Genomic DNA, 14,486 nt, shown 5'->3' with positions numbered 1-14,486 from the left:
TGTAATCCACTACCATACCATGATACTTTGAGTGTTTTGCTTGGTCACCTTCAAATTTATCTGCAATCCATTCTATTGAGTATTATTCTTCTTGGCTCTCCTCCTTATTCTTTTCTTCACCCAACAAGATGCTTAATTGAGATTTAGTATCTTCTTCTTTGATCAATATTTCTGATCGAGGAAGAGATGATTTTGGTAAAAGAGTTCTTTAACATATACATTTGGTAGATAATGAGATATACAATTCAAACTTCCATATAAGCAATGCAAAATTTATTATGAATGAGCATAATGTTATGTTCAACTATTCTATAATGGTTTCAATCTCTCCATAAATTATTAAATTCATTCATGTGTGATCCTAGAAAATTTAAAGATGATTAGTTATAGAATTCATTTAAATAAAATTCTTTATAATATAAATTGGATGAATTGAATTTTATGAGCATATAGATGACAAATTGTCTCTTAAGGTGTAGGAGACAAATAGTTACAAACAGAAGTGATGGAACAATCAAAGTTGACACTAATACATCTTTGATAAGTCATGAAAAATAAGTAATAATACCTTTTTATACATAGAAATCACTTATATGTTCTTTCAATAGTGTGAATATCATGTAACTGCATCTTTACATATGTCGCTAGAGACACTCAAAGGAGATGTCGACTTTCAAAGGAAAGGCATCTATGTACAGACATATTAGCGGTAATTTTTTCTATGACACTTGAGGATTAGACACACTTGGAGGAGATGTGGACTTTTAGGAGAAAGGTGTCTCATGTGCAAGCACCAGAGGAGACATTAGACACGAGAGAAAATCTACTTCAATAAGCCAAGATTGGTGAAGTATTTCATCAAAGGATCCAATAAACAAAAATTGGTGAAAGTAGCTTCATCAAACTTTCCGATTAAAACCTTTACAACTTTCACTCTTGTTGGATTAATGTAATAAGGGGGGAATGTTGGATTTATTATATTAGATTGGGTTAGTTTCTAAGTTTAGTTTAAATAAATAAATAAATTAGATATATAGTTGCTGGGAAATTTTTCCGTAAGTAGCTAGTGTATGGAAAAATGAGGTTATGTAAAGTTGTTCACATACTAATGTGAAACATTCAGTATCATTTCAGTATCAAGTATGTGTGTATCCAAATGTATCCAGAAAATCTGAGTCAAGAAATTGAGTCATTTTATATTTTAGCTCTTTCAATTGCATGGGTCGAATTGAGATTATGCCATAGCTGCCATGCCCACTAAATAATTTAGTATTATCACAAACACAAAACAATTTCATCACCTTTTCCATTTTCCTTTATGTTGTGAACAAATGCTAATTATCCAATGCGTTGCTGGAGATCATTTCAGATAGACTGAGTGAATTCGGAGGAGGCTATGTGAACTTTGAGGTATCTAGTTCTCAGATTTTGTATAATATCTCTGTATTTTAAATTTATCTGAATTGAAATCCTGGAATTGATCTTTCTTTTTAAAAAAAAAATTGTTGTCTCGTGGTCTTTGAATGCAATTGTTTCCTTCCTGTCGTATCACTGCAGCCAGCTCGATTGAGCATAATATATATGGTTATATTTTTTATAGGTACTCTTGTCTACTAAATTAATCATCGGGATTCTATTGTGTAACATTAGCTAGGAAAAAAATGGTTCTTGTAGCTTATGACATTCAGAAACAATAGCTTATGGTTAAAAATTTAAATTAAAAAAATAAACATAAAAAATAAGCGGAAACAAAAAATTCACGGGGCCACATACTGATAAAATGATCCTTGAAATGTGGATGAGCTGCTACTAACCGAATTAAACTTAGCATTGACATGGGGGCCTCCACTTGTGTATCTCTATTTTTTTCTTTCAATTTTAAAAAACAATGGCCAAGAGCGAGTGCGAGGAAAGTGCACTATTGTAACGTTCCATCACCGATATCGAAATATGAGGAGATGGATTATAAACGTTGAACCCCACCTTGAATTTTTTTTTCCGTAATCCACAGAAGAGATCCCAAACTGGACCCGTTCGTCCCCCGCGGGCCTGGAATTTGACAGTCACCCTTGCCTGTCATTTTTCTTTTTTATGGTCATATTAATGTTTTCTATATTAATTGTCACAAATCAATATAATATAAATATATACAGTAATATTCACAAAAATATCATCTCAAAGTTTCTAAATTCATATTATTTCTATACATAGAATAAAATTGTAGAAGGTAGTTATAAAAAACAATATATGTCAACTTAAGAAAGTTTCTAAATTTATATTTTGCATACTAATATTTCAAATTGGTAAATTTTTTTTATCTAATATATTAATATTATCTATAATAAAATTTGAAAGTTTATTTATAAACTTAAGTATCATATTGACAATTTTATAAAAAAATTAACATGTCAATCAATACGATTCTACAAATTTAAAAAATAAACAAGTGTTAATTTAGAAGAACTTGCGACTCTTTAACTTTAATGCAGTCCACATGCACGATTTTTTAAATAACTAAATTTAATGTTGATGATGAATCGGCAAAGGCACAGGAAACAAAACAAAACACCAAACACAATGTGTTGTTGCATAATAAATATATTGTATTCCATTCACTATAATTTCAAATGAATACATAGTGCCCTTTTATAGGCAAGTGTATAATACTTTAGAGAAATCTAGCATTTGCTGAAAAGACAAAATATCTGCAAACTTCTAGAAAATACTACAGCTGACTCAAACTCCTGGAAAATACTTCAACCAACACAACCTAAACCTAAACCTAATGATGAACAATTAATTCTAAGTACAAATTATTAATTATAACACTCCCCCTAATTTCTACTATCTACATCATGAATATTTATAATTCCTAATGCTTCCCTCAAAATCTCAAATTGTTCCTATGCTAAAGCCTTGGTGAAGATATCTGCAAGTTGCTCCTCTGATATGCAATATTGTAAATTAATTTCTCTATTATTAAATAGCTCTCTAATGAAGTAATACCTTGTGTCAATGTGTTTTGTCTTCTTGTGAAACACATGGTTCTTTGAAAGTGCAATAGAAACTTCTACTTACTATCACAATGAATTGTATTAGGGCCATCTTGAGCTTGCATTAAGTCTTTCAAAATCCTTCGCATCCATACTACTTGACATGCTACTATTGTTCCCACTACATATTCTATGTCAGTTGATGAGAGGATTACTACACGTTGCTTCTTTGATGCCCAGGCTACAACACCTATCCCAAGATGAAATGCATATCCAGATGTGCTCCTTCTATCCTCAGTATTCCCTAAAAAATCACTATCTATATATCCAACTAATTGAAAATCATGTGAAGTAGAATACAAAATGTCATGAATCATAGTTCTTGCAATACATCTCAAAAAAAAAAAATGCCTGCCAATGTGAGTTCTTAGGTGATTGCATGAATCTAGAGATTAAACTCACTCTATACATAATATTTGCTCTAATAGTAGTGAGATACATCAAACTACCGACCAATCTTCTGAATATAGTTGAGTCAAAACATTTCTCAGTATCTTCGCTATTTAGTTTGGTGCATACTACCATAGGTGTAGAAACTGGACTACAATTTATCAATCTAAATATTTTCAAAATATCTTTTGCATATTTACTTTGGCAAATGAAAATTCCTTTATCATTTTGAGTAAGTTCAATGCCAAGAAAATATTTCATCAATCCTAGATCTGTCATTTCAAATTCCTTTTTCATTGCTGATTTAAACATGTCAATAGATAAATTACCTATGAAGATCAAATTATCAACATATAAATAAACAATCAAAATACGACCTTGTTCATTGATCTTAGTATATAATGTAGGTTCATTGATGCTTCTCTTGAATCCATTCTCCATCATGTATTCAAATCTATTCTATTGTACTAGGCTATTGGAGCTTGCTTTAATCCATAGAGTGCCTTCTTCAACTTATAAACTTTATCTTCATGTCCTCTTATTTCATATCCTAGTGGTTGGTACACATACACTTCTTCCAAATATCCATTCAAAAGTGCTGATTTGACATCCATTTGGTGAACCATTCATTTGTTTTGAGCTAAAATAGCTAATACTATTCTGACAATATCAAGTCTTGCTATACGTACAAATGTCTTGTTATAGTCAACCCCATATTCTTGTGAAAATCTATTACCAACTAATCTTGCCTTATATGTGTCTACATCTCCATTATCTTTAAACTTAGTCATATAAACCCATTTTACACCAATGTAATCTTTGTTCTTAGTAAAATCAGCAAATTTCCATGTATCATTTCTCTCAATAGATTCTATTTCATCATTCATTGCATTAATCCAATGCCTTTCCTTAATTGCATCCTCAAAATATATAGGATCTTGAGAAAATAAAGCAAAATTTGATTGCAAATCTATTTTACTTCATTGATTGTAAATCTCACTCAAGCTTCTAGTTTTATTGCTTCTAATCCTTGATCTAAATTGTGCAAGTATAGGGTTTGAATCATTACTTACTTGTGAATTCAAAAATTCTCCAAGTTCAACTTCATTTTCTAAGTGATCTCCTTGTAGATTTCGTGGTGGAGTTCCTTCTTGGTCACTTGGTTTATCCTCTTGATCTTCATGATCCTTTTTATCCTTCTCACCATATGGTATTGTTGCAGCACCTATAACTATTTTATCTATATTTCCATCCCAAGATTCATCCTCTTTAAATACATCATCCTCACTCACAATGAGTCTTTCGGTGATAGGATTAAACAACCTATATGCCTTAGATTTCTCATCACAGCCAACAAAAATGCATCTCACTCTTATCATCTAACTTACTTCTAGTTTCTTTAGGAACATGTGCATATGCAATACAACCAAATACATTGAGATGAGAAACACTATGAATCTTACCACTCCATGCTTGTGGAATCATGTCCCTCACAATCTTTGTTGGACTCTAGCACAAGAAATTGCCTCAGCCCAATACTCATTAGGAAGATTCTTACCTTTCAACATGCTCCTTGCCATCTCCATTATTGTCCTATTCTTTCTCTCTGCAACACCATCTTGTTGTGGTGTGTAACTGGTAGTAAATTACTTTTTAATTCCATGATCCCTGCAATAATCTAAAAACTCATTTGACTAATACTTTCCACCTCTATTAGATCTCAAAACCTTGATAGTTAAACCACTTGGTTTCTCAACAAAAGCTTTGAATTCTTTAAATTTTTCAAATGTTTCACATTTGTATTTAAGAAAGTAAACCCATGTCTTTCTACTCAAGTCATCAATAAATGTTTAGAAACAAATGCTTCCCCTTAATGATGGCGTTTTCATTGGACAAGATATATCTAAATGCGCAATTTCTAAAGGTACCCTTGCTCTATATGACATCCCTTTTGGAAAACTCTCTCTATGATGTTTTTCCAAAATAAAACTTTCACATGGACTTAATGATGCTTCAATTGGGGGTAAACCTCTTACCATTTCCTTTCTTTGCAATAATGACAATCCTTTAAAATTTAGATGTCCATACCTCAAGTGCCATATTCATGCCTAATCTTGACTTGTTGCTTTGAAACTTGCTATAATTTCATCAACCATATTGCTCTTCATCTAAAGTGGAAACGTTTTCTTATTTGTCATTTCTACCCTTGCAATCACCAAGTTACTAGGAGGCATATCAAATATATTGCACACATTTTTCTCAAAAATAACTCTATAACCTTTTTGACTAAGTTGCCCACACTTATAAGATTATGTTTCAAACTAGGTACAAAGTATACATCAAAAATAGATTTCATACCACGTTTTGTTATGATATTGATTGTACATTTTCCACTTACTTCCACTATCTCATTGTTTCCCAACTTCACTTCTAATTTAATTGATCTATCCAAGCTTTCAAACTAATCTTTATTTCCTATCATATGATTGCTACAACCACTATCTAGAAACCAAAAATCATTTGAGCTCTCTTGGGCTACATTGCAAGTAATGAACAATGTCTTAGAACTACTCTTAAAAAAAATTTCATTTTTCTTACTCATAGATCAACTTGTTTCTTTTTACACTCATTTGCAAAATATCCAAACTTGTTGTAGTAATAACATTGAACATTTGTTTTATCACACCTTTATGATGTGTGGTTGTTATTGCATCCCCTTGAGTTGAATTATTGATTTCTTCTTCCTGCTAGATCTAGACTCTTTGCTTCCTCCTTTTGAAAATTATATTTGCCTCTTCCTCTTCCTCCAAATCCAAAATTTCCTCTTCCTCTACCTCTACCAAATGTTATTTACTTTTTGAATGCATTCTCCAATGAATTAACATTACACTTTTTCAACCTATCTTTATGATTACACAAGGATCCAAACACCTCATCTATGGATAATGTTGTTAACTCCTTAGATTCTTCAATTGCAACCACAATATTATATAATCTAGGAGGCAAACTTCTTAAAATATTCTCTACAACTTTTTGATCAATAAGAAAATAACCATTCATCCTTACTTGATTAACCACATTCATAACACAATTTGAAAATTGTTCTACTGAGTCAGAATCCTTCATTTGAAAATTCTCAAATTCTCTTCTAAGTGCTTGCAAATTAACAATCTTTACCTTACTTGTACCTTGATATGCAGTCTCAAGAATGTCCCAGGTTTTCTTGGCTGTAAAAGTTGGCTTAATTTTTTCAAGAACTGAGTCATCCAATGCTTGTCCAATAATCTACAAAGCTTTCTTACTCTTTTGCCTATTTTCATCAAGATTTTTCTTTTGATTAGCTTTTAAAGTAAACTCATCTACAAGTTTAGCATAACCATTTAAGATTATATATAATAACTCATAGGAATAAAATATAAGCTTCATTCTAAAATCCCAATCATCATAATTGTTTTTAGAAAACATTGGAATTGAAGCCTGAAAACTCCTTGAAGCCATGTCTGATAAAAACTCATAAACAAAATTCACAGATATAACAAACCCTAAATAGGGCAATAAGAAACTTATGGATCTCACAACAATTTTCTATCTCCTTTCTTTGCTGCAATCCTCCTTATGCACAATCCTTCAAATTCCTCTTCTTAACCTTGCTCTGATACCAATCTGATGGATGGGCAGAGGCACAGGAAAAAAAAAAAAAAAAACAACACCAAACACAATTTGTTGTAGCACAATGAAAATATATTTTATTCCATTCACCGTGATTTTAAATGAATACATAATGCCTTTTTATAGGCAAGTGTATAATATTATAGAGAAATCTAGCATTAGCCAACAAGAAAAAAAATCTACAAACTTCTAAATAATACTACAGTTGACTCAAACTTTTGGAAAATACTTCAGCTGACACAACCTAAACATAAACCTAATAATCTAGAAACATCTAATGACAAACGATTAATTCTAAGTAGAAATTACTATTTCTAATAGTTGACCCATGTTAGTTATGGATTCACGTGCCAATACTTGCACAGGGATCTCAAATAGTTAAATGTCTTACATTAGCCTTCCTCCCAACTATCCACATGTTTATACCACATACAAGAAACTAAAGGGATCCAAATCTATGTTAAAACTTTTGATTTGATGCTTTGTTTCAATGGCTCACCAATCGTGATCAACCATGATTTAAATACAAAAGCTTTCAAGCTCGGTTTTGATGCTTTAAAAAGTTAGTAAAGTCACTAATATACAACAATTTCTCTATCCAATAGGCCATGGAAGTTTGTGACCATATATAAGCAAGATTAATCCATGAATGGATTCAAAACCCTTACTAAGAAAAAAAAAGTCAAAACTATAGTCCAAAGTATCTATAAATACTATTTGTTGTTGTTCTACTATGAAAAGAAGGAAGGGAATAACATGTATAATACTAGAATGAAAGAACCTAATCCATTTACATAGTCTATAATCAGAAATACTAGAGAAATTTATATGACACACTCAACAAATAAGGCAAAACTTGCCAAAAACTTGCTCAAACTTGATTGAAACTTCTTGAAACTACTTGGAACCACTTTACATCAGTATTTTCATGTTTTATAACTTTTCAATGATCATTTACCAACTACCTTCATGCTCTCCTTTCCCTACATGATAAATTTTGTCTAAAATTTATAAAGTTGATAAGTTACAACTTGCCATTTTTAGTGTATTTTGAGCAATTTTCATGTTCTTGCCCAAGCCTTTGAAAATCTCCACCAAATGACTTTAAATTTAAACCATAGATATATTTTGGTTAGATATGGTGTTCAAGGCCCTTGGTCAACCTCTTTGATTGAGCATTGACTAGCTTTGACCAACCAAAGAACCTAGGCCTAAAAGGCACAAATAGCTATGTAAACAAACTAAGAGAGTTCCAAACTTGTTCAAAGGTCACCTTAGGCTCACCCTGACTAGGTGTGTTTCCTCAATGGAGTTATTAAATCACACACAAGAAACCACTTAACTAAACTCTCTTATTGCCTCTAGGTATTCATGTACCACCCCAGTGCATTCATGAGCACCTTGCTAAAGAAACATGAACTAAAATAATCTCTGATTGAGAAGCAGGCATACTCTGTAGTCAAACCTATCAAAAATATTAGGTATTAGATTTTGAATTCTCATTCAATAGTCTATGTCCTAGATCCAGCAATTAAAAGTATCCTCACTAAACAAGAAATTGCGATGAATAGAAAGGGGAACCTGAGTAGCAAAAATACAAGAATATGATATTACTTAAAACCCATGAAGTTGGTCAGAGGCAGAGAACTTTGCAATTAGATGGTAGAAAAATGGAACCTCACTCGAAAATTAAGTTGATCAAGAGCCTAGAGTGTTGTTGGTAAGTCTTACTAACCTATAATTTTCTAATATTGCACACTATTTGACATACAGAGAGTATCCCAAACATCTAACCTCTTGTAAAAAGAGAGATTTGAGAATCAAGGAAAAAAAAAACATGATTTCTCAAGATGTTTGGTACAAATGAGGTCTAGATGGAATTTTTCTAAGGTGCATTGACAAGGTTTAACAATGACAACTTGTAAAAGAAATTCATGATGACTCCTATGGATGACATTTCCCATCTACTATGACAGCTTTTAAAATTTTGAGATTTTTTTTTTTTGTAGGGTATGTTCTGAGATAGCTATACATATGTTAAAAATTGTAAAAAATGTAAACATTTTATGGGTTAACCTCAATTATCTTCTTTACCTTTGAAACTAGTGGTGATTGAAGAACCTTTCAAATAATGGGGTTTGGACTAAGTTATAGGTCCAATAAATCCAACCTCAAGTACTAGCCATTCTTATATTTGGATAGCTACTAAATTTTATACCAAGTGGGATGAGGTTTTTTCTACTAAGAAGAGTAACTCCAATGTAGTGTGTGATTTCCTAATGGAATATATATTGGCTCATTTTGGTGTACCCTAGAAAGTGGTTGTTGATAATGTCACTTACTTTTCATCTCAAGAATTGACCTTGTTCTATTATGAACATGGTATCCTTTTATCTCATTCTTTAGAATATTTTCCGAAGGGGAATGGTTAGGTAGAATCAAGAAATAAAAATTAGATATGCATCATGAAGAAACTAGTAAGTGAAGATGCTAAAAACTGGCAAAAGAAACTCTATGAGGCACTTTGGGCTGATTGAACTACACCAAAAAGGGCTATAGAGAGGGGACCATTTGAGATAGTATATGGCATAGGTACTCAAGTGTCACTACCCCTTGAACTAGCATTAGAAAAATTACAATAAGTGGTTGAAGATGGAGAATTCTAGAGTTCATTAGAGAAAAGGATCATGCATCTGACTAAATTAGAGGAAGAAAGGGGAATGTTAATCAATCATATTACAAAAAATTAGATGAGGGTTGAACAAATTTTCAACAAGAAGGAAAAACAAAGGAAGTTCATGCAAGGGGATGACGTTTTACTATGGGATAAGCACAGAGAGGCTAGAGGAACTCATGGTATATTTGAATCACTCTAGAAAGGGCCCTTTGTGATACAAGAAGAGATCAAAATAAAGGCATTCAAATTAGCGTACCCTATGGCAAGGTCTTACCATTTACCTATATCGATCAAGATCTTAAACTTTAAAAGATCTCATTTTGTCTATTGTCCTTGTTGTACATATTTTCTTTTCTCTTGTCTGTCTTTCATATTTGTTTTCTTTTGGTTTCTTGTGCTTCATTTTATTTTCCCTTCTCTTGATCCTGTCTCACTTGTGACAACTAGAGGCTTGAGTTCTATAGGTTTTAAAAAACCCAATACCTAGTCAAAGCCAATGTGAGTTCATTTTTTATTTTAAGAGTTGCCTTACTTTGGATTCCATATTTCTTTGGAACTAGTGCCTTTAATCTCATTCTTGGCTTGATCATGAAACTTTAAATACTTTCAAAAATCTTTAATAATCCCCTTTTCATTTTGCTAAAGTCAGAACCTTACACCTCATTTGATCCATTGAACCATTGAATTCATTGAACCACTTTGTATCGATTGAACCACATTGAACCAAGTTCAAATTGGTTCAAACGAGCTCTATACTTAAAATTTTCTTTTGCAAAATAAAGGTGGGTCCTAGCTATATCCTAATGGTGTAAGAAAGAAAATATGTAGTGCGTGGATTCCTAAGAAAAGAAAGGCAGTTATGCTAGAGTTTCATATATTTGGAGATCATTAAATGTAAAGCTCCTATGAATCGAGGCTAACAAAATAAAAAATGTCTAGAATGTGTCAAGCAATCATAACAAGGGAAAAGGAAGGAAAATAAAAATATTTTGATTTATGTTAATGAATACTTTGAGCACTATCGTACTAGGATTTTGAGGAAAATAAATATGTCCATTAGCCCTCACTTGTGTTAATTATCTTTAACTTTCTTTGTACTAAATTCACCCTACAAGGTAAGCCTACTAAACTTGGCTAGATGTGAGGAAGCACATGGTAGTGAATTCAATATATTTGATAGATTTTCTGGTGCAAATCAAGGTAATTTTATCATATATTTCTTTGTTAAACTTTTTGATTCTCAACAACTTTTCTATGTGAGGTTAGTTGAGTTTTCATCCCCTGAATTGAAAGATGAAGTTATCTTTGCATTTTTTTGGAAATTTCACTAGTATAGAGAGTAAAGGACCTCTACTAACTGACGCAAACCTAATGGGTATTAATATAGTTGAGGTTTAAGACAAGATTCCGTCAAATGTAGAAGAAAAATTCATAGGACAAGTCATGGACTATAGGATACTGCAAACTACAAGTTTCCCTCAAGTTGTAACTAGTCCTGAATTGGTTTGAGAATGTGCTAACTATTATGACATCAAGCCTAGTTGCATTAGGAGAAGTGATGGAAGCATCTTTCTTTATGTTAACCAAAATACTATTGCCTCTATGTTCAAGTTTCCACATGAAACCTTCGTTGACTTTACTCCCCCTTAATCCCATTCAAGGTTCAATAATTTTTTTGAAAGAATTGCTCTGTCATAGCCTACCATTGGACATAAAATTTTCATAGTGGAGGTTCAAGTCTTCCTAAGGCCTTGAACAAAGACCACATGAAACCTTGTATTAATGATTTGGTGGTCATGTTACATAGAGTCAAAATATCACCTGAGGCATATATTTTTTAAGATTAGATGTACCATTGTATAGATTTTATCTTAGATGGGAAGAAATATCTAGATTGAGTTGAGATTATAGTGAGGTCATTAAGGAACTAGATCAAGTTAACACAAACCGTTAGGCAACATTTCTTCATGACCTCATACCTCATCTATAGTCTGAACTATACCCAAAATCTTACTCACCTACCACATGAACCTTGGTCTGATGACATTTACATACACAATTATTGCCCTCTCCTACAAAAGAGAAAAGTGTTAGATGATTACAAGAGAATTCATGATGTTTTCTTTGATAAACTTCACTTTGAACAGGAAAATAGGAAAAAAGAAAGGGTCTCACATGAAGCTCTGTAACTCATTCAGATATATGGTATCTTTTTTGTCTAGTTCCATAGATTCACATACCTGAGAGTGGGAGGATTTGGTGAAGAACCACTAAGTTTTCCTAGATATGCATTAGATTGTTTTATTCTAGCTTGAGTGTGTTGATAGTTAGTAGTGGTAACATTCAAATTTTTGTTAGGAGATAAGAAAGAAAATCTATTCCTGGTGAAAATGGGTAATCTTTCTTGCAATACTTTAGATGATGCTTTGAACATTGGGTCTAATTTATGTGCATTTAATTTCAAGTTTCACTTGCCTAGACATGGGTTTGATAATAAAAGATTTACGGGAAATATCTTAGAGATGGGAGAGAAATTCTCACCCATAGCACACTTAGAAGATCATTGGGAGGATTACTTATGTGAAAGGGAAATTCAATAGAAAAGTCACTCTAGGATAACATTACCACAAATCTCAGCTTTCAATCTGGAATTAGATTTCAAAGGAGTTGAAAAAGATAGTTTCGATCTTATTGAACCAGGTTACTTGAACCAACAAAATTCCCCTTTACCTCATATTGACTAGTCAGAACTAGAAAAGAAATGGATGACTTGATGCAAAGAACCCTGGGTGTCCTTGGTTATACAAAGGCTTGGCTTCAGCATAAAAGGAAGGAAAAGAAAACCTCTAGTTGAAAGCACCAATCAAGGGTCCCCTTCTTCTTTGAGTGCTAATTTAACTTTTTCTAGCTGATTCTATAGGTAACACAAAGGTTAAAAAATATTAAATTGTGAACCAGTTCGAAATCAAGCCGTAGTCCAAATGACCTGATGTAAATCCAAACTCCAGAGGAAAAACATCATGGCCATGCCACATCAAACTAGGATAGACTTGGATCAAGTACAAGATGTGGATTCAATAGGAAATGAGCAACAAGTTTAAGTTACCTTTGACAAGATGTCACACATCCTGGATCCCTTGAGCACTCCTGGGAAAGATCAGTTTGGAGTTAGACTTTCTTCAACCTTGCCAACTGGTTAACTGATTCATTGAACAGAAAAAGGAGTTTGGTCCTAGTCTCGGTCCCTTTGAGAAATGTAGCAAATAAATATGCTGCTAAGGCTCCGAAACTGAAAAGGATGAAAAATTATGCTTGCTTGATCATAGATGCTAAAATAGGGGAAGTAACGGCTGAAGTAGCCCTGTATAAACCCAAAGATCCTTCTGTGGGTTTGGATACTCGAGACTGAGAGATTACCAAGGTAGGTTTGGGGGTGTTAAAAAGAGAAACCAAGGAACATTGGCTAAATGAATCTACTTAACGTATGTTAATTCAGTCCCAAAAGGATGCCAACGAAAAGAGGGAATCGAAATAGGTAAGTTGTATTATGGCAAAATATATCGACTCGCTGGATGGTTCAGGTGTTTGCCCATGATTCATGCACCTCAAGGTTTTGACCCAACATCTTTTGATAGCAAAATATTGTTGAGTAAAGTGAAACGTGGCAAAAAGTTAGTGGTCGTGGTGAAGAATTGGGTAAACGGAGTAATCCAAAAGGGTAAGGACTTCTTTCAGTAATGTGGAGTTATTTTTAATAAAGCTGATGGCCTATAAAATGAACTGAAAGCACAATTACCAGCTTGGAAAATAGAAGAGAGTAAGTAGGCAGATGTAATCACATAGATTTTGGATGTAGAAGAATATCGCATGGAGAAATTCTTTTCTTTCAAAATGGTGGATGCGGGTACACTCTATGTAATTAAGGGAAGAATGTTGTGGAGATGCTCAATCTTAAGAGATGTCATTACTAACTCCCGCAACAGTGAAGCTGAGTTAAACCACTTGTACACAGGGTTCATTTTAGATATGAAAGTGATAAACCTAGACAGTGTAATTCAATTTGATGCAGGTACTATGGAAATTGAAACTTTATTCAAACCCTTCAAAGCCCACCTGAGAATAATCTAGGAAGAAGATGATTTCATTGTAACAGATCGCGTAGAAGCAACATATATTGACTCCGTGCCGGCCCTCTACATGGATCATTTGCTCGAGTACACAAACTAGCTCAATCTAATGAAGTGGGACCGTGAAATGGTTAGGACGTCAATTATGAGCTTAAGAAATGCCAATTCAAGTCCGCTTCATGAATTTGCAGGTATTTATAGCAGCTGGAAGATGACCACGAATGTGAGTGAAAATGAAGAGAAAGCTGGAAATACCAGTGATGGTCCTAGGTCACTGGCTTAGTTGAATTTTCGCTTTTATGCTTTAACTTTAGTTGGGGGATTGTGTGCCTCTCATTGAAACTTTCAGTTTTGTTAACATTTTTTGTCAATTGCCAAGGATGGTTGGGTTTTTACGGAGACCCCTTTGGCATAATCTATTTAAGACATATATAAACATTGGTAAGGGGTTAGGAAAATATAGGAAGGCAAAAAGAAATGCATGCTAGTTTTTTTTGTCTTTTTCTCTTTGATAGCTTATAACTCAATGTTATCTTTCTTTTAAACATGGTTAATAAAATCAAATAGTAG

This window comes from Cupressus sempervirens, chromosome 4 (assembly GCF_028749045.1).
Source record: "Cupressus sempervirens isolate cs-2001-9-10 chromosome 4, ASM2874904v1, whole genome shotgun sequence".
NCBI lineage: Eukaryota > Viridiplantae > Streptophyta > Pinopsida > Cupressales > Cupressaceae > Cupressus > Cupressus sempervirens.
Note: the sequence above shows the minus strand (reverse complement) of the source record.